Source organism: Peromyscus californicus, unplaced genomic scaffold (genome assembly GCF_007827085.1).
Source record: "Peromyscus californicus insignis strain IS unplaced genomic scaffold, ASM782708v3 Scaffold_2__1_contigs__length_46816999, whole genome shotgun sequence".
NCBI classification, from domain to species: domain Eukaryota; kingdom Metazoa; phylum Chordata; class Mammalia; order Rodentia; family Cricetidae; genus Peromyscus; species Peromyscus californicus.
In genome coordinates this window covers 31,940,852-31,966,467 of record NW_026294540.1, presented here as the reverse complement: position 1 = coordinate 31,966,467, position 25,616 = coordinate 31,940,852, and the positions used below count along the sequence as shown (strand labels likewise).

Genomic DNA, 25,616 nt, shown 5'->3' with positions numbered 1-25,616 from the left:
TTTAACCCTGCCATTTCTAGTTGATTGATATTTTAACTTTTAAAATAAAATTATAATAGATAGTGAACAAATTGTAAGTGTGCAAATCAATGTTTTTTCAACATCTTATTATGAACATTCTAAGATACAAAAGAAGGCTGAAATAACTGTTAACATAAATGCCTCTCTGCCGGCCACCTCTGTTCTACACATCATCCTGTGTTTGCTTCAGTACCCATCTGCCCATCCCCACCCCTTCCTCTTTCCCCAGCTCACACAGTTCACCCCTAAATACATTACATCCACATTATTAGAAGTCAGTTACTCTTCTTTTCTTGACCGGACAGTTGGTCACAATGAAACACACCAACACTAGTGAAACATCTGATGAATTTTTCCAAATGCACACACAGTTGTCCCTCCTCAGGCGTGAAGTATCAGTACTGCCCCAGGCAGTTTCCTTTTGTCCTTTCACAGTCCACCTGTCCTTAACCCCAGGAGGAATCCACAGTTCTAAGAATTCTCAAGGAAGACTCTTTAACCCTGGCCTGAAGGCTTGTGGGACCCTTGATGGAGGACCATGTAATCAAACTTGAAAAAAATATATATGTGCATGTATGTGGGTGTGCATGTGCCCACAACGTGCATATATGCTTTGTCTGTAGAAGCCAGAGGTTATCATAGCGGGGGGGGGGGGGGGGGGGTCTTCATCAGTCACACTCCATCTTATTTTTTAGTGTGGTCTATCACTGGGTTGGGCTAGGCTGGGCCAGGAGGTTCCAGGGATGCTGCTGTCTCAGCCTCCCCTGAAATACAGTTGCAAGCACATGCCATTGCATCCAGTTTTTTTAAACGGGTGCTGGAGAACCAAATTCAAGTCCTCACGCTTGTGTAGACAGCACTTTACCAACTGAGCCATCCCCTCAACCCCAGAATCTAACTAATTTGATAATGATCTGAATGTTATTTCCCCTTCCATGTTGAGGACCCATGTGAGTGTCACGTTCCAGAAGATGCAGTGTCTTGGTTGGAGTGTTCCCTGTTGATCCTATGGTCTGCTTTTAGGGGAGAGCTGGGTACTAAATGAAGAATTAGGAGTTCAAAAGATGATCTAAGGCCTTGTACCAAGTCCTGCTAAACACAATGCCCCCCTTTTATACAGCAAATGTTTACCCCTGGCCCCTTTACTCCCCTGTAATGCAATTCATAGACTAAAATAGCCAGCCTACACATAAATTCTTCAAAAACCAGCACAATGCCCTAGCTTTGATACAAAGACGAAATAAAAGAGTAATTCATAATGAATATGTATTTTAATATATAAATTGAATGCAGAAACAGATATGAGAATCCAGCTGTCCTCTATTAAGCCAAACATTAAAGCAATTTTTTAAAATGTAAAATAGTTCCTTTCTTTAAATCTTTTAAAAATGTATTTTTTTAAAAGTATGCTAATAAGTAAACTTTATCATTGTGAGCTTTTGGGGGTTTTGTTGTTATTGTTGTTGTTGTTGTTTCATATGGGGGCTCATGTAGCCCTGGTTGAACTTACTAGGTAATTGAGGATGACCTTGAACTCCTGATCCTCATGTCTCCCACCTCTTAAGAGAGCCACATCTCCAGCCCCTTATCCTTTATTAAAAAGATTCATTTCATTTTAAAACATGTATATGTGCACATGAACATAGCTGCCTTTGGAGGCCACAGGCATTGGATCCCCTAGAACTGGAGTTATAGACAGTTAAGAGTGGACCAATGGGGTGCTAGGAACCAAACCCAGGTCCTCTGCATGGGCAGCAAGTGCTCTTAACCTCGGGGCCTCCTCTCCTATTATGGTTGAACCTTTTTATCAACAAATAATATTCCATCATTTAAAAATACCCAGAGTCAACGAACGTTTTAAGGGACACATGTGTGGGGAAATGCCACCTCTATCAGGCTATGAGGGCTGCTCACAGTCCTGACACTGCTCGCCAGGGGTGACTGTCATTCTGTCTTGGATGCGTCTCCTATACACGCACTCATGAAGACCACGTGCTCTGTGTTTGGCTGCTTTTGCTCGATATTATGCTTAGGAGCTTCGTGTGTGCCTCCGTGCACACTGATAGCCCGTTCTTTCTGCTCTGGCGTCTGCCTGTACCTCTGCTTGCTCTTTCATCTCCCCTACTCGCACGGAGAATGGCTTTTAATCTTCTCTTATTTCCACATCCAGGCATATTTATTATAAGATGATTCGAGTCTCTGACAACTTCATTATGCTTCCAGTGTAGTCAGCTAGACATTTACATATGGAAGTGCAGAGTCATTACAAACCGCTTTCTTTTATTTCTCCTTTATATCCTGTTAAGAGTATTGCATTGATTTTTCAAATTCATAGTAAAGACTGGTTATTTTACCTGTGAGCTTCATTTCAAGAGCATATGAGGAACATTATTAAGTATTAATGGGTAAAGGTGGGGGCATTTAATGGGAATAAGAGTCTTTGCATCCTCAGGAATCAGGCTTTAGTAACCCTGACATGGCTGCATACAGAATTCTACCTGCTTCATTAGGACAAGCTTCTAATAAGTGTATCATTTACCTTTTAAAAATGGTGTTTTCCCAACAGAAAGTAGTCCTGTCTGCTTGGCCAGAACTTTCAGCAATAGGTAGACTTTATGGTAGAGGATTTGTTGCCAGACTTAGGGTCAGAGTCTATGCCCTGGCAGCCCTTCCAAATCAGGCTTAGCCACCTGCCCTCAGGAAGCCAATTAAAGAGCCAAAATGTAGTGAAAAGAGGAACTAGGAGATTTATTCGATGTGCCCTTACTGGGAAGAGGATCAAGGAAACAGTGATGACCCCAAGTCCATCTTGCAGGCCTGGCATGAGGTTCGGGTTTAATAGAGGGCCAGCACTATGCTAAGTAAGCTGTCCTGGTCAAGGCATAGTCCTGCCCATCACTGACCCATCCTTGTCTCAGCCTCCCCTGCAAGGTGCTCCGAGGATACATGAGCCTCTTTCTAGGGGCAGATTCATCCTGTGACTGACACTAGGTTTCAGCCTTCTTCTTCATGGGGAAATTCCAGTTCCAAGTCCATCACTTCAATAACTTGATAGCCAAAGAGAGAGGCATAAGTGTCCCTTCAGAACATCCTGGTGCCTTCCAGGCAAGCTGGTCACAGATCTGCATCTTGAATAATGTACAAAGTCCAATCTTGAGGTATAGAGGATCTCGTGATATACAGTCATATGTATCTCCTCCATGTTTCATTTCTGTCAGTCAATATTAGGTAAACAAACTGGATGTCCGTTTTTCTTAGAGCACTTTTAAAAGGCATGCCTCAAAAGGTTCTTTGGTTCCAAGGAAATGATTCCATCATCATTAATCGAAAACTGCATTATCTCATCGCTCATCTCAAGAAATAAGAATGGCAGCTCAGGTGTGCTCTCTGAAGCTAGAGTGATTTGTTTTTCCAGACCATCTCACTAGGTACCCTTGGCAGAGTGGGAATTGCTTATTGGTTTCGGAGGAAGCGGGAGGTTCCTTACCTGTGGCTGATGAGTATCCCATAGTAGATACTTTGCAGTTAGACTCTCTTGATGTCTGGTGTCAGGGCATGGGGAAGGGTCTTGAATTTCAGGGAAGGAATGGATGACACTGAAACTCTAGGGAAGTAGGGAGAAGGGCCCCATTTATTCATGTATATCCATCATAAAGGGTGTGCCACTACTAGCCCCTGGTGACATGGAGTCCATTAGCCTGGGTCCTGTATGCAGTATCAGCTATGAGGGTGGGAGGGACCCAGATATAGATAGGTGGGACCTGAGCAGCCTCTGGGCTGGGATCTAATGTTTGTCATAAGGAAATGAAGTGGAGAGGAGGAGAGTCGGACACTGGACATCTTCCTGTTGCTTCTGCCTGTGCCCTGTGAGTGCACGTGCACGTGTGCACACACACACACGCACACGCACACACACACACACACACACACACACACACACACATAAATGAGTGATTTCTTATTCTGTAGAGCAGGCTCATACCCCTCTGTGATACACTGCAAGGATCCTATCTGTCTTACACTAAGGAGAAGCATTGGCTATGGTACCTCGAGTGACCTTAGTAGGGCAGCCCATGGGCATGCAGGAGAGGAAGAAGTGGAGAGCTGCGTGTCCACCTGGGAAACTGAGTCAAAATGGGCAGAACAGGTACCCAGGGAGGTCTGTTTTCAAAGAGAGGAAAGGACAGTGGAGTCTGTATGCCCAGAAGCCACTGTGAGCAAATGGAGGCCCCTTGGGTAGCATGTGGACACTCTATGACTGGCCTGTGTGCATCAGCCTAGGGCTGAGTGGAGAAGGCCTGTTTCTCAGGGAAGGAGAAGAAGAGCAGGCTAGTAGAACGTGGTTAAACACAAGCCAACTGGAGCCATGTGGATGGCCTCTAGGGTAGATTATACTGTGTAGTCTGTCACTTTCCTTCTCTCCCTCTCCCTGCCCCTCTTTTCCTCCGTCACTTGTGGCTGTCTTCCTGTCTCAACATCCCAGCTGGTGGGAGGTGGGACTCTAGACATGAGCCATCACACCTCTCCATTTCTCATTTTGATCTTCCATTCCTTCAATGTATCAGATGCCCTGGAACTTGAATTACAATTGTGAGAGGCCATGTGAGTGCTGGGAATTGAACCTGGGACCTCTGGAACAGCAGTCTGTCCTCTAAACCACTGAGCCATCTCTCCAGCCCCTGACTATCGTTATTCATGTCCCATTTATTCTTTAGGTGTTATTTTAACAATCAGTCCTTGAATTTATCAACTCTAAAACACACGTTTCCCCTCACAGGGAGTAAGAGATAATTTATTCTGCAGCCAAATATGAGTGACCATGGATGGGCCAGGAACATAGATTTAGGCTAACCCAAATTCCAGGTTCCAACATGGAAGCAATCTCATGAAGTTTTTATGGTAACAGAACAAAGATAGTTATAAATCAAGACACCTTTTTAAACACATGGGTGGAAACTGAGATGAGTTATCGCTATCGCAAAGCAGAAAAATCTTAGCCCTAGGTCTTAGAGGCTGTCTCATGACATCGTTAGCTTTGGGGCTGATGGAAGCTACTGCTAGTACAATCCAAAGGATCCGTATCTGCTAGTCACAGTGCGTTAACTCCAACACAGACCTGGGCACGGAATGGCTATCTAGGGGGCTCATGACAGTCCAAGGTAAATTGTAATTAGTCTCTGGACCTGCAGCATTCTAACCTCCCCATATCACTGGCATGGCAATCGTTCAATCCACCTTCACTTTTGCACACACATCTTCTTCCCAGGGATTCTCATTCACAAATGACATGTGCTGTGCTCCCTTAAACAGCTATGGATGTAGAAAGCAAAAATCTCTTCTCTGCTACCTAAGTTTCAACAGAAAGCTATTGCTTTGTGGGCTAGATGAGAGCATGTGTTAGCAGGGAGAATCAGGGTTCCCTTGTGTGGGATCTTCATCTCATTAATAAAAGAAGTCAAAAACAGACTCTGAAGCCAGGACCATCTTGTTAGAGTTTGAAAGAAAATTAAAAGGGCAAGCAGGCTGACGATCCTGGCAGGGGAGGAGGGAGAGTGAGAAGAAGAAAAAGCCAGGCCTTATAAAGTTATATGAAAAAGACCTAGAAGGAAGAAAAGGGGAAAGTTTTTTTTTTTTTTCTTTTTTCAGTAGAACTCAAAAAGCAGCCAGGCTTAGCAGGGGAGATCTGTAAGTGGCTGTGTCAGGAGAGGGGCATCTGAGATGTGTAAGTACATTATCTCATTAGGGGGATAATTATTCCTCCCTACTCCTTAGCATGTCTTCAGGTGAATCAGCCTTCTTCAGGGGTGATCTCCTGACCAGCTGACTGACAGGTCCAGCTGAGTTGATTCTTAAAGAAGTCGTGCACAATGTTCTGATCTTTGGAGCAGATCAGAATGTCGTGTCTCCCCCAGGGCTAGAGGGAGAATTCAAGTTTCATTCTTATGATCAGAAGGAACTAGCTTCCCCTTAATAGGCCTCAACAAAGCCCTGATGCCTCTACCTTTTTACATGGTGTTTTAAATCCTAAAGAAGACCAACGCTAATGTTTCCTTTAGAATGTTACCAAGGAAACGAGAGATAGTGTTCAAAGTGGATCCATACTCAATGACTTCCAAAGCAGCTGCTATCTGTCTAACTCTCAGATACATGGACTTCGCCTCTATAAGACAGAGAGCCCAAGTCACTACACTCAGGGACACTACTGTAAAGCGTGTCCAGCAGATTTTGCATGTGGTTGAAATATTGCATTATCTATTCCTGAATAAACGTCTCTCTCATCCCTTACCTGAGAAGCTTCTGTTTGCAGTAGATGATGATTGACACAGAGACCGCCAAGTGGCCAAGGTGCAGAGAATAAGAGACCGCAGAATTCTCAGCCCTAAAAGAAACATATACACTATAGCAGCCCTCTTTACAGTTCAGGATGGGTGGAAAGAGTGTAAGAGCCAGAGGCAAAGTATGACCACAAGACCATGTCTTCTAGACATACAGGGCAGCTGTCCATGTGAACTCACAATGGCTGAGACAGTATACATAAAACCTGTGCAAACTCAAGCTACACCAAATCCCAGCATGGAGAGAGCAGTTGGGTATACCATCCCACCCCAAGACCTTGCTAATGTAATTGCTAATAATATTAGCAATTATTAGCTTCTGGGAGAGGGAGAGACAGTTTTCTCTAAGTATAGCCTCTGGAGAATCAACCACTACCCAGTGGGAAACAGCACATCCAAGAATATTTGGACATCACTAATCAATTTTGAAGGATTTATTTAAAAAAAAAAAAAACAGAAAAGGATACAAATGTGAGTGGGTAGGAAAGGGGAGGTGAATATGATCAGAATATATTATATGAAACCCTCTAAGAACTATTAAAAAAGGATATTGCATTATTATACTGGAATTAAATCTTAAGGAAATTAGATCAGTGTCCGTAACCTCATAGAGCCCCCATTAGGTAGAGAAGTCCCTGCTCCTACCCCACAGTGCTGCTGGCCTTCTAGACAGTGTGTAATTTAACAGTTTGAGTAGATCTCACAGGCATGCATCTCACAATTGTGGAAACGCCAGTGTCCTAACATTTCTGGAATAAACTGCATGCACATCCCATACACCGACAGAACCACACTGTTCTGTAGCCCTCAGTGATTGGTGCATATGTGTTTATGATCACCATTGAGCAACTGCTTAGAAACATGTTGCCAATGCTTTATACTTCTGAGACCCTGGGCCTAACCCTCTGAAGGCTGCCCCATCCCGTAGCTCTGCCCTCATGATGGTTCAGACATCATTTGGAGTCTGCTTTCCACTCAGAATGTTGGATTCCGGTGGTGGATGTGCCTGTGGGCACTGCCTTCCATTGCTGGTGATGACTGCAAACACCAAGCCTGGCTTGCTTTATTTTGTTGGGTGGGTCTGGTAGGATGCTCCATCCACTGACCTTCCAGTTCTGGGGTCTCTAACCATGTGCCTGCTTGTTCACACTAAGCATATTCCTGCCCATCTCTGTCTACTTACCTGACACCCTTGTTGCACTGAGCTGTGCTCATTCATGTGTTTGTGGTCAGTGGGAAGTTAGGCAATGGATCTGCCTGTCTAGATTGTACTCTCACCCTTGTTTGGGGACAGGTCATCAATAGACACATCAATGATAGAGTCACTTTGGACCACTATGCTTTCCTTTGTGGGTCTCTAGTCTTTCCACAAGCCAGCCTGGGATAGTCCACCTGGCTCTTGTGGCTTTCCAGGAGCATGTGGAAGTGAACACGGCCTCTCTGGCCTGGACTCTTCTGGAAAGACATTATTCAGCTACACTTTGTCAGCCAAAGCAAGTCTCAGAACTAGCCTGGAGCCACAGGAAGAACTTACAGTACTACTGTATGCATGCACATGCACCAGAGGTCAACCCCAGGTGTCATTCCTCAGGCACCATCGACATGGCTTCAAAAAATTTTAATTTATTATTCTTAGGGTATGGGCATCTTACACAGCACACATGTGGATGCCAGGGGACAACTCTGTGGAGTAGGTTCTCTCCTGCTTTACGTGGGTACTGGGGATTAAACTCGGATCCCCAGGCTTGTATGGCAAGCACCTTTACTTGCTGAGCCATCTCACCAACTCTATCTCTCTTTTTTGAGACAGGCTGAGGCAGGGTTTCTCACTGACCTATGTTTCTCCAAGTAGCTAGACTGGCTGGCCAGTTAGTCCCAGAGATCCTCCTATCACCTCCTCCCCAGTGTCTGGATTACATACAGGTGCTGCCACACCCAGCTGTGTGTTCTGGGCATTGAACTCAGGTCCTCATGCTTGCAAGGCAAACACTGTACCAGCTGAACCACAACCCAGTCTAGTGCCTAGTAGCTTCATGGAAGGTACTTCAGAGTCATTGCAGAGAGTGTGGGCACAGGGAAGGGTAGAGACCTGGAGCTGCTTTCCTAATACATTTACCTCCTCTGTGTTACCCATTTGTATGACAAGTTGGTCTCTGGAGGTCTTGGATGCTTTAACCTGTATGGGAGTTGACTACAGAAACTGCCATTTATGGATTTCTCTTCACTTCATGGGATGGATTTGGGTTTTTAACTCCTTCATCATAGAAAGCCGTATACTTTATTGCCTCAGAAATTGATATCTTTGCTAAATTATTCTTCAGCATTTGTCTGTTTCTGAGTTTTCTGAAAAGATGTACAGTATCTTTTTAAAAATTCTGCTAAAATATATATAGCATAAAATTTATCATCTTAACTATTTTTTTCATTTTTTACATTGTGTTTATGATGTGTGGGCGTGTATGCTTGTGATGTTGCATGTATGGTATGTCCACTACATATGTATGTGTGTGAGCGGACGCCAGAGAAGAGATCACTCTCTCTTCTATTCCCTAACCCAAAACTCACAGGTTTCTTGGTTAGGCTAGCAGCCAGCAAGCCCCTGTGATCCTCCTGCCTCAACTTTCCACAGCACTAAGGTTACAAGTGTGTACACAGCCATACCTGGCCTACTACACAAGTGCTGAGAATTCAAATTCAAGCTCTTACATTTGCACAGTAGGCAGCCTTGACATTGAGCCATCTTTGCAGCCGTCTTAACCATTGTTGAATGTGCAGCTCAATGCCACTGAGTAATCCACATTACTACACAACCGTTGCCAGAGTGCTTGTCATCTTGAACCGTTGAGCCTGTATATCCATTAAACATAGTACTCAGTCCAATTCTAGGCTTTCCCAGGCTCTTGGTCAGCACCTGATGCTCTCTGTCTGTCTATGTGGTTGTAACTATCCTTAGGACCTCATATAAATGTCCCAGACCATTTCCTAAGCCTATCATCTTCCACTTAGTGCAATATCCTCAAAGGTCATCTATCTGGCATCATATCCTTCCTGTTTAAGGATGGCTGATGAAGCGGTTTCTGTTGTGTTGCTGTTTGTTTTCTCTATGTACTACAGCTTTGTAGGTCCATGCCTGGCTTTTTTTTTTTTTTTTTTAACATGGATTCAGGGACTTTGAACCCAGGACTTCCTGCTTGCAAAGCAGGCACTCTTCCAACAGAGTGATCTCCCCAGCCTATGTTACAATGTTTTTGTACCTCCTTTCTTCTATTACTGTCTTTTGTATTTAGTTGGGTTTTATGGTAAAATATTTAAATTTTCTCATTTCTTTCTGTTTACATGCTACAATTGTTTTCTTTATAGTTACCATGGGAATTAGTTAATATCCTAAGGTTATACTCTCTAATTTCGATTTATAGCAGTTTAAATACCAACAACATACAAGAACACTGATGCTGTGTTTTTCTGCCCACAGTCTTCTCATTTGCAAAAATCACATCTTTACACATTGTGTCTCCAAGAACATAAACTAATGATTTTAAATAATGTATTAGCCTCTTAAATGCTCTAGAAGACAAAATATGGAGTTTATAAAACCAAACTTAATAAGTACTTTAAAAAAAATGTATTAGTGGGCCAGTGAGATGGCTCAGCAGATAAAGGCACTTGCTGCCATGTCTCAAGACGTAAAGACCTGAGTTTGACACCCAGAACTCATACAGGGGAAAGAAACAGCTCCTGAAATTGTCCTCTGATTTCCACAAGATGACATTGCATGTGTGTACAGACACCTACTACACAATCCATCAGTCAGTCAATCAATAAGTAAACGTATTTGTTGTGACCAGGCTGGCCTTGAACTCACAGAGCTCCCCCTGCCTCTGCCTCCTAAGTGCTGGGATTAAAGGCATGCACCACCACACTGGGCTATGTTAACTATTTTTTTTTTTTTTTTTTTTTTTTTTTTTTTTTTTTTTTTTTTGGTTTTTCGAGACAGGGTTTCTCTGTGTAGCTTTGCGCCTTTCCTGGGACTCACGTGGTAGCCCAGGCTGGCCTCGAACTCACAGAGATCCGCCTGGCTCTGCCTCCCGAGTGCTGGGATTAAAGGCGTGCGCCACCACCGCCCGGCATATGTTAACTATTTTTAAAAATCTCCTTGGGAATAGATGTTTTAATCTGTTTGCCACACATTTTGCATATGTGGGTTCTTAGTTGCAGGTTTTCTGTTTAATTTTTTGCTCTTTGAGTCATCACCCCCATTATTTTCTACTCTTCAAATCCCCTTCTACTATTATTTATTTATTTAGTCTCTGCCATTTTCAGACATGTATACAATGTAGTTTGGATTTTGATAATATCCCCCCTCCCTCTCTCCAGTTTCCTTCAAACCCCCAAGCAGCACCTCTTCCCCCACAGTTTCATGTCATTCCCTGCTGACCCCACCTGTAAGTTTCTGAGTAGAAATCTGCTGATATATTCATGAGGATCCCTGGTATGTGATGTGCTTCTGCAGCCGGGTTTGTACACTTTAATTATTTGTCCCAGAAACACATGAACTGTGGACCAATAGCTGAGGAGCCCCCATGGTACTGGACTAAGTCCCCTGGATAAGCAAGACAAGTTGTTTAGCTTGAACTGTTTAGGGAGCCCCCAGGTAGTGGGATCGGGACCTGTCCCTAGTGCATGAGCCAGCTTTTTGGAGCCTAGTGCCTATGGTGAGACACTTTGTGCAGCCTTGGTGCAGGGAGGAGGGGCTTGGACCTGCCTCAACTGAATGTTCCAGGCTGTGCTGACTCCCCATGGGAGACCTTGCCTTGGAGGAGGTGGGAGTGGGGGGTGTTAGGGGGGAAGGACAGGGGAAGCTGTGGTTGATATGTAAAATGAATAGAAAATCTCTTAACAAAAAAAAATTATTTGTCTCAGGGCATGTCTCCTTAATACACGTTTCCTGCCTCACCATGTTCCACGGGTTTCTCACACTATCTTCACTTTTCCTTGTTTTTCGAAGTTCAGTATTCTCCTTTACATTCTTTGTTGACTCTTTATTCTGCCTGATTAATTCTTCTTCTTCTTCTTCTTCTCCTCCTCCTCCTCCTCCTCCCCCACCCCCTCCTCCTCCTCCTCCCCCCCACCCCCTCCTCCTCCTCCTCCCCCTCCTCCTCCCCCACCCCCTCCTCCTCCTCCTCCCCCTCCTCCTCCCCCACCCCCTCCTCCTCCTCCTCCTCCTCCTCCTCCCCCTCCTCCTCCCCCTCCTCCTCCCCCACCCCCTCCTCCTCCTCCTCCTCTTTCTTCTTCCTTTTTAGCTGTTCTAGTGAGTTTTCTACCTTGGCCGATATATTTTCCAACTCTAGAATTTCTTTTTTTGTTTGTTTGTTTGTTTTCTGTCTAGATTTTCTGTCTCTCTTGATATTTCCAGTTTGTTCAGAGATTCTTTTCTTGGCAGTCTCCACTCTTCCCTCTGGTGGTGGTGGTGGTGGTGGTGGTGGTGGTGGTGGTGGTGGTGGTGGTGGTGGTGGTGGTGGTGGTGTATGTGGCAGGGTCATAGGGTAGCTGTTCTCTCCTTCTATGTTGTGGGTCTCAGGATTGGAACCCAGGTTTTTAGCCTTGATAGCAGGTGACCTCTGAACTGTCTCTCCTGATCTTCTTAGTTCTTTAGACGGATCGCTTTTCAGCCTTTTGGCCAAGATCAAGTGTAGTTCTTTAAACGGCTTCACAACAATACTTTAAAGTCTTTGCCCAGTAAATCTCCTATTAGGCCTTTTGCAGGGATGGTTTCTATTTTTTGTGTACTTGTCCATGTGGTATATGTGTGGTTTGCATGAACACATGTATAGGGGCATCCATGTACATACAAGGAGGCCCAAGGAGGATGTCAGGCATCCTGGCCTGTCACTCTGCTTTATTCCCTTGAGTCTTTCCCTGAACCTGAAGCTCGGCTGGCACGTAGCAAGTCCCAACAATCCTCCTGTCTCCACCCCCAACACCCACACTTACATACCCACACACTCAATGCTGGGGTTATAGGCACATGTGTGGCCATGTTTTGTGTGTGTGTGTGTGTGTGCGTGTGTGTGTGTGTGTGTGTGTGTGTGTGTGTGTGTGTGTGTGTGTGTGTGGCCAGGGGGAGGGGGGTTCTTGTGGATTCACACTCAGACCCATATGCTTGCACAGAGCCACCTCCTTGCTCCCTCACCCCTTTAGTGGACCACATATCCTTCTTCCTTCATATGCCTGTGATCTGTTGTTAAGGTGGACATTTGAAAGTTTATCGATAGCAATCTGATAAACTCCAGATAAAATTCTCCCTTTCAGCCAGCCTTGGCTTTTTATTTTGTTTTGCCTCTTTACCATGGATTAGCCTGAGGAAAAAACGTCATCTTGGATACTGTGGAAGACTGCCTCTCCCCATATATCTATATACACAGTGACTTTCCTGGTGGTCTCTGTATATACCGTTTTAACGTATGATTCCCAATGGGAAGAAAATAAAAATGAAAGGCAAAACAGAGTGTTGAGGCTTTAACTGTCCTAGCAGCTGCTCAGCTGGACAGGAAGGCCACAGCAGCTAAGGTCACAGCCTGCTGGCCTGCACTTCCCTTAGCAGCAACCGTGGTCAGTACTCAGAGCTTTGTGGGATGGTGCCCCTCTGTTTACCCTGGCTGCTGCAGGGTAAACAGAAGGGGCACCTGCTGTGGGATGATTGGCACTCCTGTAGTCAGGACTGGAAATGACTGGGATTGTCTTGGCTTTCCTGTCCAAACCTTTGGGTGGAAGTTGCCAGCCTTTGGTAGCCAGCATGCAGTGCATGTCACCTAGTGTAGTCAGTGGCCCAGGTTGTTTCCCATGTCCCATAAAGGCCTTTCTCACTGAAGATCAGGCTCCCTCCAGCCAGGTGTTTTCCAACCTGACACAGATGTGTTTGTCCTGGCCCAGCAAAGTGACTCTGCCTCACACGGTTACAGACACTCTTCCATATGGGCTGGGGAAATAATTAGATGAAGAGCTGCCACACAGGCAGGGTGTTACAGCTCAGAATCCAGAACCTATGTAAAACATTGTGCATGATGGTGTGTGCCTGTCATCCCTAAAGCTGGAGAGATGGAGACAGGCTGGCCAGCCTCTGTAACCTAATGGGATTAGTTGGTGAATATGTTTGATTCTCCTACCAGGGCCTTTCTCTTTTCATCCTCCATAATATTCCCTGTCTTTTTTTTTCCTGTCTTAGTAATATTTTTTCATGTATCATCTGTTTGAGCATCAGGCTCTTGGCTCACAAATATAAATGTCTTATATGCAGGATGTGCTCTGTAGATGTTTGTTGAATGAATACAAGAGTGAGACAGTAAATCCAGCATTGTTTTAGAGGAGTATCAGGAGAAATCGTAAGTCAAGAATTTGTTTTTGGTGTCCAAAGGACATACACTGGAGATTCTGGGACACTGTGGGGACATTTGCTTTTTATATGCCCAATGCCCACCTTCATCATTGCAATTACACATAGAAATGATAACCCGTCAGCTTCAGGTCTGGATATTCTAAACCCTCTGTTGCTGTCATTAAACAAATTATGCAGGGTTCTAATCTTACTTGACTTTTCCAGCTCAAATAAACTCTCCAGGTCTGGTCCCATTGTTGTGTGACAGTTTTCTGATATCTGCTTTCTTAGCCTCACTCACAGGTCTATAGTGAGGCTTAAATAGGAGTAGTAGTTAAACGGGACAGGTCACTGTGTGACGGGCATCCTTGTTAGGTGTCAGGCAGGTGCTGTGTGCAACACGTGTTAATAGATGTCACTGCCTACAGCAAGTGAAGAAGTAGACACCCAAACCCTCTGCAAAGAAAATTCTTTCCTGAGCAAAGATGACTCCAGAAATGATACAGCAAGCTAAGGAGTCAGGCAGCCATTTTGCAAACCCCACCATGCAGGGAAATGGCTCCAAGTCTCCATGGTAACATTTGAGCCTTGTATTGCAGGCAGCTGTGGGTACCACCAAGGCTCTGGTTTCCTTTCCAGCTGCTCCCTTGACCTTAATCCTGGTGGTAGTTTTCTCTAAAACCTGTTCCATAGCACATGCGGTCTGGTTTTACTCTCTACTCTGTTGACACTTACATAGGATGTGGTAAAGGTGTCTCTGTAAACTTTCTTTTTGGGAATTTGGCTCATTGGTAGAGTGCTTGCCTAGTATGAGGGAAGCCCTGGTTTCCATTCTTGAATGCCATAAACCAGATATGGTGATGCATGCCTAGAACACTCAGGAGATAGAGGTGGGAAGTCCAAAAGTTCAAGATCATCCATGGCCACAGAGCAAATTTGAGGCCAGTCTAGGCTAAATGAGACCTGTATTTACAATAATTAATTTAGCAAAGAAGGTATTGTACTTTATCATGATACAGGTGCTTGAAGCATGAAATGAAGGTCTTAAACACAGAAAGAAATGCGACACAAGTTTGAACTTCAAATGACTTTTCTCCCACCCTTTGCACCTGGACATCCATGCACTAATTTGTCCCACAAGCATGCAGCTTAATAGATATTCCTAAGCCTTTTTACAAACAGCCTGATGTTTGCATAAAGCTTTATGGCTGTCAAAGTGTTTACTCACCTAATCCAGTTTGATCCCCATCTTGTGAGATAGTCGGGGCAGGTGATACGGATGCCATTTTACAGTTGAGCAAGTATCATATGTTAAGCCTTGGCTGAGCCACAGCCAGAGCTAAGGCATATCATACTTCTGGAGCCAGCATGCCTCCTGTTGAACCAGGAAGGGCTCGTGACTTCTGTGTTATCCATATCTTCTCATATTAATGGTGTCATATTTAGCAACAAGCTTGTAGTGGGCATTCCAAGATTAAAAAAGATATGTGCACATATGTGTGTATGTGTGTCTGTGTGCCTGTATGCACACACCCATGGAGGCTAGGGGTTGATGTCAGGTTTCTCTGCTATGGCTCTTCTCTTTCACCTTAGCTTTTGAGGCAAGGTCTCTCACACAGCCTGGAATTCACCTAGACTGGCTGCTCACTGAGCCCTAGACATCTTCCAGTCTCTGCCCACCAGGGCATGCCTTAACCCCTCCCCCACCCCTTTTAAACCTGGGTTCTGGGGCATCAAACTCAAGACCTCATGCTTGTACACAGCACTTTATCCATGGAGCCGTCTCCCCAGTCTCATCACAAAAAGAGTTTTGACTGTCAGCTTTCCATGCCACACCATGGTACAGATACATATGATTGTGCAGTAGTTATGATCAGTGAAGGGACCTTTTATATATATATAAATATATATAAATTATGAAAAGTGCCCTGGTCTGTTGTTCCTCCCTTAATAAGAAGCACCAGGCTCCTGCTGAGAGGGGATCAACTGACATTTCCTAACGTGCTTTTATTTTTACAGCAGTAGCTTGAAGTCATTATTATTGTTGTTACCATTATTATTATTATTAAATTATTATCACCTTGTCATCCTCTCACACCAAGTAAACCTTCTTTTGCTCCTCGAACTCATTTTCTTCACCATCATGACCACCATCTTGCTAACAGCAGGCGCGAGGACCACTCCCCTCATGAGCCAATGTTTGTTTCCCCAGGGAAGGTTAATCTAAAGCTGGGCTTTTGTCATTAACATGAGTCTGTATTTTAATAGAATTTTCTTAAAGAAACGACATCAGCATGAGAAAGCAGGGTGATGTGTTTTAGGAAAGGCGTCCTGACTTCGACTTTGAAAGAAGAGCTTTTGTGTCTGGTCTGCAGACTGCCTCCCTGCCCCCGCTTATGTATGATAAATAAACTTGGAGTGGTTTTGTTTCATCCAATAGTTATCTCTACACAGCCGAGCAGCCCGCACGCATGCGTCTGCACTTAAGCACTGACCTAAGTGTATATTCTGTACTTCCTTATCATCCAGCCCTCCACGTGTGTTTCCAGCGGGTTGAAATATATTTAGATCAAACACAACTCTACCACAATCCATAAACTAAAGCATATTTAATCTTAGCAGAATAGACTTGGCAGAATGGCTGCCTTTAAACATACGCTTAAACAAAATGATGAGTCCATAATTATTTAATGTAAACTGAAGGAGGCTGAAGGGCCCTGTGGGGTCGATTATTTCCAAGTGCTTCAATGATTACACATTACGGACCGCCCTTCCTGTAAAACCCTATTCAGGTGGGAGGCTCACTGCCGCGCAGTAAAGCACCTAAATGGTTCCAGACTAAAGAATCTGTTAGTTTTGTAGGTTTAACATCCTTGACACTTAATAGGATTTGGGATTCCGTTGCTGCAGCAGCCTTTATTGGATGACACTTTAATTGAATGCCTCAGAGTAAAATGAAATTAACAAAGACGGTATTAAATTATGGATGTTCCTTTTTTACCGTTTGGCTAAGAATTCTGCAGAGTTTCTCCCCTAATTATATTATTTTAAATTGATTGATATGAAAGAATAAACACACTATCTTTAGGACTAGGAGGTGTAACATCTGTTCCAAGAAGCTCTGGGTAGAATGGGGATGGAGTCCGGGTCGGCCAGGAAGCAATTACATTAGGGGCAGAGTCGCTTAAAAATCGGTCTGTAATAAATTCCACTCTTAGGTGGGTGAGGGCCAGGCAGGTCTGTCTTCCACAGTGCAGTTACCAGAATGACAAATGACTTGAAAACAAATGGGAGACATGGCAATAGTGGACTTTGTGAGGTTATGATCTTAGTCATGTCTCAAAGAAACTGGCACCCATGTAGTTCATTTCTTGCATATGTGTGGTGTTAAGTATGTGGTGTTGAGTGTGGTATTTAGTCTGTGGTATTCAGTGTGTAGTGTTGGGCATGGGTTAGATGTGGTGTGAGTGTGTGTATTGGGTGTGGGTTAAGTATGGTGTGGGTATATGGTGTTAAGAGTGGTATTGAGTGTGTGGTGTTGGGTGTGTTGATGTTGAGTATGGTATTGAGTGTGTGGTGTTGGGTGTGTGATGTTGAGTGTGGTATTCAGTGTGTGGTGTGGGTGTGTGGTGTTGAGAGTGGTATTAAGTGTGTGATATTGGGTGTGTGATGTTGAGTGTGGTATTGAGTGTGTGGTGTGAGTATGTGGTGTTGGGTGTGGGTTGGGTGTGGTGTGGGTGTGTAGTGTTGAGAGTGGTATTGAGTATGTGGTGTTGGGTATGTGAGCCTGTTGACATGTGTGAGTGCAAACGCATGTGACTCTAGAGGCCCAAAGTTATCAGGTGTTTTCCTGGATCACTCACCACTTGGTTTATCAGGCAGGGTCTCTCCTTGAAGCTGGAGTCCACAACTGCTAATGTAGCTAGACAGCAGGCTCTGGGGCTCCCTTGTCTCTGCCTCCTGAGGTCTGGGATTACAGTGTCTGCCCATCTTTTACATGAGTGGTGAGGATCTGAACTCCAGTCTTCACACTAACATAGCAAGCACTTTGTCAGCCAAGTACTAAAACTGTGACCTATGTGTTTTAAAATCAAAGACAGAGCGTGAGGGTAGCTGTGTGCTGGAGTACTGGCCTACCTTGAGTAAAATCCTAGATTCATCCCCTAGCATGGGAGTAGGATGGGGAATCATAAACCAAATGTAGCCCCATGCCTGTAATACCAGCACCCAGAAGAGGAGGCAGGAGGACCAGGAGTTCAAAGTCATCCCTTACCACACAGTGAGATCAAGACCAGCCTGGAATACAGGAGGCCCTGTCTCAAATAAATAAATAAAATCAAGGACAAAGTTAGTCAAATCAAAACTGATTATATTTACACATCTGTGAGTAAAAAGTAGTGTTTTTTTATATTTGATGTTGTTTCTCTTTTCTTCTAATGGCATTTAAAACATTGGGATTGAATCAAAATCTTGACAATAAAAGCATGCAACTAAAAGAAGCAGAAGGCAGCCTGCTCAAGAAATGGAAAAACAGAAAATGTAGGCAATGCAAAACAAACAAAAACCCCACTCTTTTCTTATCAGACTGTTGGAGCAGATCCTCTCTGAGGAACTGTGTCGGGAGGAGCAGCTTCACAGCACCCATCACAGGTCAGGCTGTTAAGCACCTACCTCAGTTTCCCTCACCTCCCCATGAAAACACCAGGACAGCCCTGCAGTTTGGTGTTCAAGTCTTTTCTTTTTGTTTTTGTTGGTTTTTTTTTGTTGTTGTTGTTGTTTTTGTTTTTCTTTTTTTCAAGACAGGGTTTCTTTGTGTAGTTTTGGTGCCTGTCCTGGATCTCACTCCGTTAGACCAGGCTGGCCTCAAACTCACAGAGATCCACCTGGCTCCGCCTCCAGGTGTTCAAGTCTTAAATCATGGTCCCGCAGCAGCCATGAATGTGGAACACACAGGAAGAGAGGAGGTCACAGTGAATGCACCCATAAGCCTCTCTGTGCAAGAGAGAGCTGGTGACAATTCAGGAAGCGCCCTACTGTGTCTGCTCATTAATAATTACCTTGGTGCCCATCAGTAGACTGAAGTATAGCTTAGCCTCTTGCCACCATAACAAAATGATCTTATGCACAAGTCACCCTCCCCCTTGACAAAATGAGTGTTTGTGTGAGTGCCTGGAGACAGGAGTAGGTGAGAGCATGGCAGCTTCTAGGAGCAGTCTCTGTTTTCTTTCCTTAAACAAAACCAAAGCACGCTTAAGCCTTGGGCCTCTGCTGCTGGGACGCCCGCTGACTTCCCAGGTCCCTCCTCCTCCACACAATGCTGTGACAGTTCTGCTACTGAACTCCTCCACATAGTATGTTTAAACATCCAGCAACATAGACAGATGCAGAATAAACACTGTCCTCCCCTTTTACTCAAACCAAATTGATGGACAGGCCTCCCCTCCCATCTTCTCGGTGGCTGGCATAAACACTGTTTTGGTTTTCAGGTTGCAAATAGGAAATGTGATTTTTCTTGACAGTGTGCTCATTATCATTAAACCCTTTCATTCCAGGACAGACTTCCTACTGAAATCACTAAAATAAGAAAGCCCACGAGGAAAACTTTTCCCCACTAACGCGGTGACCTAAATCTTTTCTTTTCTCCACTTCCTTTTAATTCTCTGGCATTGTTTGAGTGATCATGATAATTGACAAGATTCTTTTTTGTTCCTAAACAAAGCCATCAAAATTCTGATTAACTCAGGAAAGCACAGAGAAAATGCTTGTTTTCCTTCAGAGAGTCAAAGATGGCAGGGTACAGAAACAGAAAGAAACTGGTTATTTGGGGGAGGGAGGCTCTTGGGGAGGAGCTGAGCAAAGAAGAAAGGAAAGCCTGTAGGAGCTGATCGCCGCACTAGGAAACAGACATTTGTTAAGGCATTTGGTACAAAAATCTTTTTAAGTCCCCTCAAGTTCTGTATGTCAGGGATCCCCGGAGGAGTCCCTTTTTATAACACCAAGAATCGTGTCTGCAGTTGATGGCCATCTTTTGTTTTCCTAGCCCGCTGGAGCAGAGTGGTCCTTTCTTATCTTGTGCTGGCCAGGTCACTGTCATACAGTTAACTCAGATGCTCTCTGAGAACCTTCTGAAGTCAGCCCCCATGGCGGAAGTATGCCACATCAGCTCTCTACCGCCCCATACACATCTGGGGGCGCTGTGAATTACTGCATGAAAGTATTCTTAAATATGAGCAGTTGGCTCATGAGACCCTTCTGCCTCAGGACCGCCTGAGCTTTTGGATAGTATCAGTGTCGAATAAGAGGCGCAAAAGCGAGGCTCAGCAAGTCCTCTGAAAGGAATGGAGTTGGATTCGAGAGTTAGATGCTTAGAAGCCATTGGAAGCACGTGGAGATGGGGACTCTGATGGAGTGGCAAAACTGCCACACTCTAGGAAGTGACATCCCAAGGCTGCAGCCTCTGCTAAGGTCGCAAGCCACCTCTACTCTCAGAGCCAGATGGCAGGAATACTCAGCATCAGCACCATGCTCTGCCCTTGATACTCCTGAGGGGCCACTCTGCTGCTGCTACAGACACCAGATGTCACTTCTGCACCTGTGTCTGTGTCCCCCCAGGAGAAATGGCAGAAAAGCGATTCCACTTCCCATCCAGCTGCAGCTCTGTGAGGGGTCCACGTTTGAAACCCAAAAGGGAGATGTGCTCTGGGCTTTCTAGCTTCTCCGGGGTCCAGTGATCTACTGCACAGGTATGGGGGGAACTGAGCAAGCCATGCTGTGATACACACACACACCCCAGCATACACACACACACACACACACACACACACACACACACACACACACACACACCCCTACCTGATATGCAAAGCTTGGGAAGTAAACTAAACATGCACAGCTCAGGGAACTCCTAAAACTTACAAGATTCCAAAGAACTAACCCCTAGGTTAAACAAACAGCTAGGGAGAGGTGCCTCTCCTACCAGCCAAAATATCTGCAAGTTGCCCAGGGAGCTCCAGGGAGCTCCAGGGATGCAGTCTTTGTAAGTTATCACCCATGCTGGGGTAGGCTTCTGGGTAATGAGCTCCCTTCAAGTCAGGTCATCCGTGCTCCTGTAAATAACCGCTCGCCCATGGTCTTGTAACTCAGATAAACTCACCGGTTCACTGAGCTGGACATGGGTGGAATGGGAAAGCACTATTTTTTAAAGCACTATTTTTCCCATGCACTGTCCCTAGAGGTGTCTCAGGAAACATCATGTGACATGGTGTCGCCAATGCCAGACTGCCAGGTGGTGGTGGGATAGGGTGTTCCATGTTGCTGCCAGCAGCTTGATAAATTCTCTTAATTTTAGAGACCTCCTCTCTGGTAAAGCCAGAGTCTTGACTTCACCGCAGAGAAGAATTTCAGGGTGAGCCAATATGAGGCAGAGTTGGAATTTATTAAAGAGATTTGAATATAGATTTTATATATGAAAGTTAAGAGAAAGAGAGGCACTTGGGATGGGCTTCTCGAAGAAAAGTGGCAATTATATGTCTTTACAGTATCTCTATATACTGTTTGGCGGGGGAGGGCTCTGAAGTTACAGGTCCAAGGGTTGCCAAGGAGCCTAACTGAGATTATAGAGGGGTGCCCAAGCATTGAGTAGAATCGTGGCTGATAAGGCATTAAAACCCTGGTGTAAAGGCTTCCAAGGGAAGTTAAGATGCTCTTGCTGTAAACAAAGAGTCAGGCCTTCTGCCTGCCTGCTTCAGTGTCTCTCTGTCAGCAACCATTACAGCCAGCACCACTGCACACACACGCTGGAATCCATGATCCATGATCCTCAGACGCTGAAAGGCTTCAAAAGGACTCTGGAGTGAGTGCTTTCCGAAGTGTAAGGGAGAGCAGTAGCAGGCTGGAGTGATGCGTCGTCCAACCTGACTGAACACGGAACATTAACTTTACACTCTCATCTCCTCTTCCTCCCCAAACGCCAGGAAAATGGCAGCCAGGGAATAAGAAAGCATGAGTTGCAAGGACAAGGGATCCTTGTTGGGGGTGGGGGAGTGTTGAGAAGCAGGTGTGAGCTGCTGGCAACTTGCAGACCAGTTTACCAAGTTCCCAGGAAATGCTCGGGAATGGGGCTAGCTAGAGGTGCCCACACTAGGAGCAGCAGGGTAGCAGAGGGTGTGGTGAGGTGTAGTGAGTGCTAAGACCACCAACCTGTTTCTTTCCTTCCTTCCTTCCTTCCTTCCTTCCTTCCTTCCTTCCTTCCTTCCTTCCTTCCTTCTTTCCTTCCTTCCCTCCTTCCTCCCTCCTTTCTCTCTCTCTTCCTTTTTCTTTCTTTCTTCTTTGCTGTGGGATGGTCTGTATGTCAAATATGTTGCTGATTGGTCAATGAATAAATCACTGATTGGCAGTGGCCAGGCAGGAAGTATAGGCGGGACTAACAGAGAGGAAAATTGAGAGAACAGGAAGCTGGGAGAGGAGACACTGCCAGCCGCCATCAGGATAAGGAAGATGTAAAGTACCGGTAAGCCACAAGCCACGTGGCAAGGTATAGATTAATAGAAATGGATTAATTTAAGCTGTAAGAACAGTTAGCAAGAAGCCTGCCACGGCCATACAGTTTGAAACCAATATAAGTCTCTGTGTTTATTTGATCGGGTTTAAGCGGCTTGGGACTGGCAGGTGAGAGAGATTTGTCCTGACTGTGGGCCAGGCAGGAAAACTCTAGCTACACTTCTTTCTATCTGTCTGTCTCTGTCTCTCTATGTGTGTGGGTCTCTCTCCCTGTATGTGTGTGTGTGTGTGTGTGTGTGTGTGTGTGTATGTGTTTGTTTATGGGTGCCATAGCACACACGAAGAGGTCAGAGGACAGCCTCAGGTGGTGTCCTTGCCTTCCACCTTGTTTTGAGGTAGGATCTCATTGCTGCTCCGTATACTATGCTATCCCACAAGTGTCTAAGGACCCTCCTGTCTCTGTTGTCACCCCAGTCTTGCCCTAGAAGCACTGAGAGAACAGACACACACTTGGGTGACTGGCATTAAGAGGGTACTGAGGATCTGAATTCAGTCTGAATGTGTGCATGCTCTTCTCACATGACTCTAGGCTGTGTCAAGTTGACAGTTAACACTAACTGGAAAATGCAGGCAGTGCTATAACCACTGAGCTATCCCCCCAACCCCCTGTCAGCACATTTTCTACCCTTCTCCTACATGCCATCAACATCAAGGAATTCATGTCACCTTCCAGAAGCTGAGTATCCCTGTATAATCGATGGACTGAGAGAGGAAACTTTAAGGTATTTTTGGTTGTCAGTCAGGAAGACTGACGTGCTAGTTAACTCAGGAGAGGGAGTTAGCATGTGGTGTTGATTTCATAGTGGTTAAGGCTAAAAGAGCAGAAGGAACTAACCCAAGTCAGGAAACAGCTGCTTTCTCTTGGCTGTAGGTAGAGACCTTGGAGAGACAGCCCCTCAGAGACAGGCACAGCCATCTGCAGAGGTAGAGTCACATGGCAGCTGGAGAAAGATGGGGAGGAGACAGTAACTGTGCTGAGGATGCACCACGGGAAGGCTGTAGAGCAGCTACTCCTGGAGCAAGGTGTCTGCTGGGACACACTGCCACTGGCCACATTGGACCATGGAAAAGTCCCTCTTACTCGATCCTCCAGTCTCTGCAGCCTCCAGTGACAATCTTAATGAGCACTTGCTGCCCATGCACCAGCCAGGTCTGAAGTATGTGTGGGTGAGTGAATAGCTGCACAGAGGCCAACGCCTGGTCAAGAGGTTAAAAAGTAGAAAAGTGATGGTCAGTGCAGAGTGGACCATGGCAAGGAAGGGGCAGGGCACAGGACTACTGAGCTGTTTAAAGTATGTGGAAATTGTCAAAAGAGCTTTGGCTCTGGAGCCCCTGTGCTTGGCATGAACCATACACAGCTCTGCCCTTACTGTGTGACCTCCACAAGTTACTTGGCCTCTCTATCCCTCTGGTTCCTCACCTGCAAAATGGGTCTTATAAAGCCTGGCTCCTATGGTGTGTGAAGATCATTTCATGTTTGTAAAGCAGTTAGACTAGTGTCTGCATGTAATAAACAGATGCTGGCTAGGTAAAATGCCCTGGCCTGCGACATATTTCTTTCAGAGCTGAGCTAATGGGCAAAACCTGGTTAGGTGAGTGAGAACACAGTGTGGGAGGTTAACCTACCAAGTGGGACTTGACAGTAAGTGCAGACTGTTCTGAATGTTGTAGCTGTCAGGATTGAGATTTTACAAGGGCACTGAGGTCCTGTGAACCAGGTGTCATGGTGTGAGCATGATGAAAGACAGATGTCTCAGCAGCTGGTATTCCGGGTCCCCCCAGGCCTCATCAGCTCAAAGCAGCACCTTGCCTCAGCTGCAGAAGGAAGAGCTTGTTCATGTGCTTCCTTCCTGCAGCTCTTCATTCCTTCAGCACTCTTACAGGCTGAGGGACCGCACTGACCACTCCCTGTATTGGATACAGTGACCACATAACTGACACTTGCCACTCAAAGATGGAAAGTGCTTAGTGTGGCTCATGGTTCCAGTCTATCATGGAGGGGAAGCCACAGCAGCAGGAGCTGAGGCAGGTGCTTGCATGGTGTCTGTAGTCAGGAAGCAGAAGGATGAGGGCTGGTGCTTGGCTGTTTCTCTCTTTAATACAGTGCAGAACCCCTGCTCAGGGAAGGGTGTCACCTCATGGGGAGAATCTTCCCACCTCAGTTAACTTAATCTAGTTAGATAATCCCTCACAACCATGACCAGATGCTTATCACTTCAGATTCTGGATACTGACAAGCTTACAGTCACTATTAACCATCACACTCCCGTGGTGAGGAGGATTATGGGAGGCAGGGTCTCATATCAGGACCCTTTCAGCTGTGGAAGCCTCCAGCTCTCTGATATGAAAGGGAAATGGGTAAGTGAACTTGACCTGATTTCAAGGTGGGCCCTGGGTGCACATACAGCCTGAAGAGATGGAGCTCCTCGGTCCTACATTGCTTTGAAACTTGCATGGGCCTTCCAAATGGGCCTTGTGGAACTGAGGAGCTCCAGACTGGCCTGGGCACCCACAGCTGTGCCACACACATCTAGATCGGCTGCTGCCTCTGGGGTGTGGTATGGCTCCACAAATAGGACTCTGGGTGCCTTCTGTCCTTATTATCATCTTTCTTTTTTGGACACTTTGGATAATACTGAGAGACTAAATGTGTAGGTCCCTTACAAAGGTGTGTTTTATCAAGGATGTGTGCTGGGTCATACACAGTTAACCTTTGCTGTACCTTTGCCCAAGTGGATTCAGTAGAGAACTAGTTTACAGGGCTGAACAATGAATTACACTGGCCTTCAGACTCTACTTGCTTCTCCACAACCTGAATGGATTATGCCTCACCAGATGCATGGTTGTTTCTTTCTTCTCTGCTTCTCCTATATCCATTCATCTAATCATCCATTTACCCATCTACTTATCTACCCATGCATTCATTTATCTATCCACCCATCCATCCACTCACCCATAAATCCATCTACCTATCCATCTATCTACCCACACATCCATCCACCCATGCATCCATGCATTCATTTCATCTATCCACTATACATCCACCCATTCACTCACTCATCCATCCACCCACCCATCCATAAATCCATCTACCCATATATTCACCCATCTACCCACCCATCCATCTACCCATCCACCCACCCATCCATAAATCCAACCATCTACCCATCCATCCATGTATCCAACCACGCATCCATCTATCTACCCATCCATCTACCTATCCATCCATCCATCCATCCATCGATTCATCTGCCCACTATCTATTCCTTCATCTACTCACCCATCTACTGATCCACCCATCTGTCCATCCATGAATCCATCTATCCATT

The 25,616-nt window shown here is 45.3% G+C and overlaps 1 protein-coding gene across 2 annotated transcripts in view; it reads left to right on the top strand.

The window, feature by feature from the left end:
* Positions 1–25,616, top strand: part of Sdk1 (sidekick cell adhesion molecule 1) — a 970,126-nt gene that overhangs the window by 481,843 nt on the left and 462,667 nt on the right. The window lies entirely within an intron of this gene.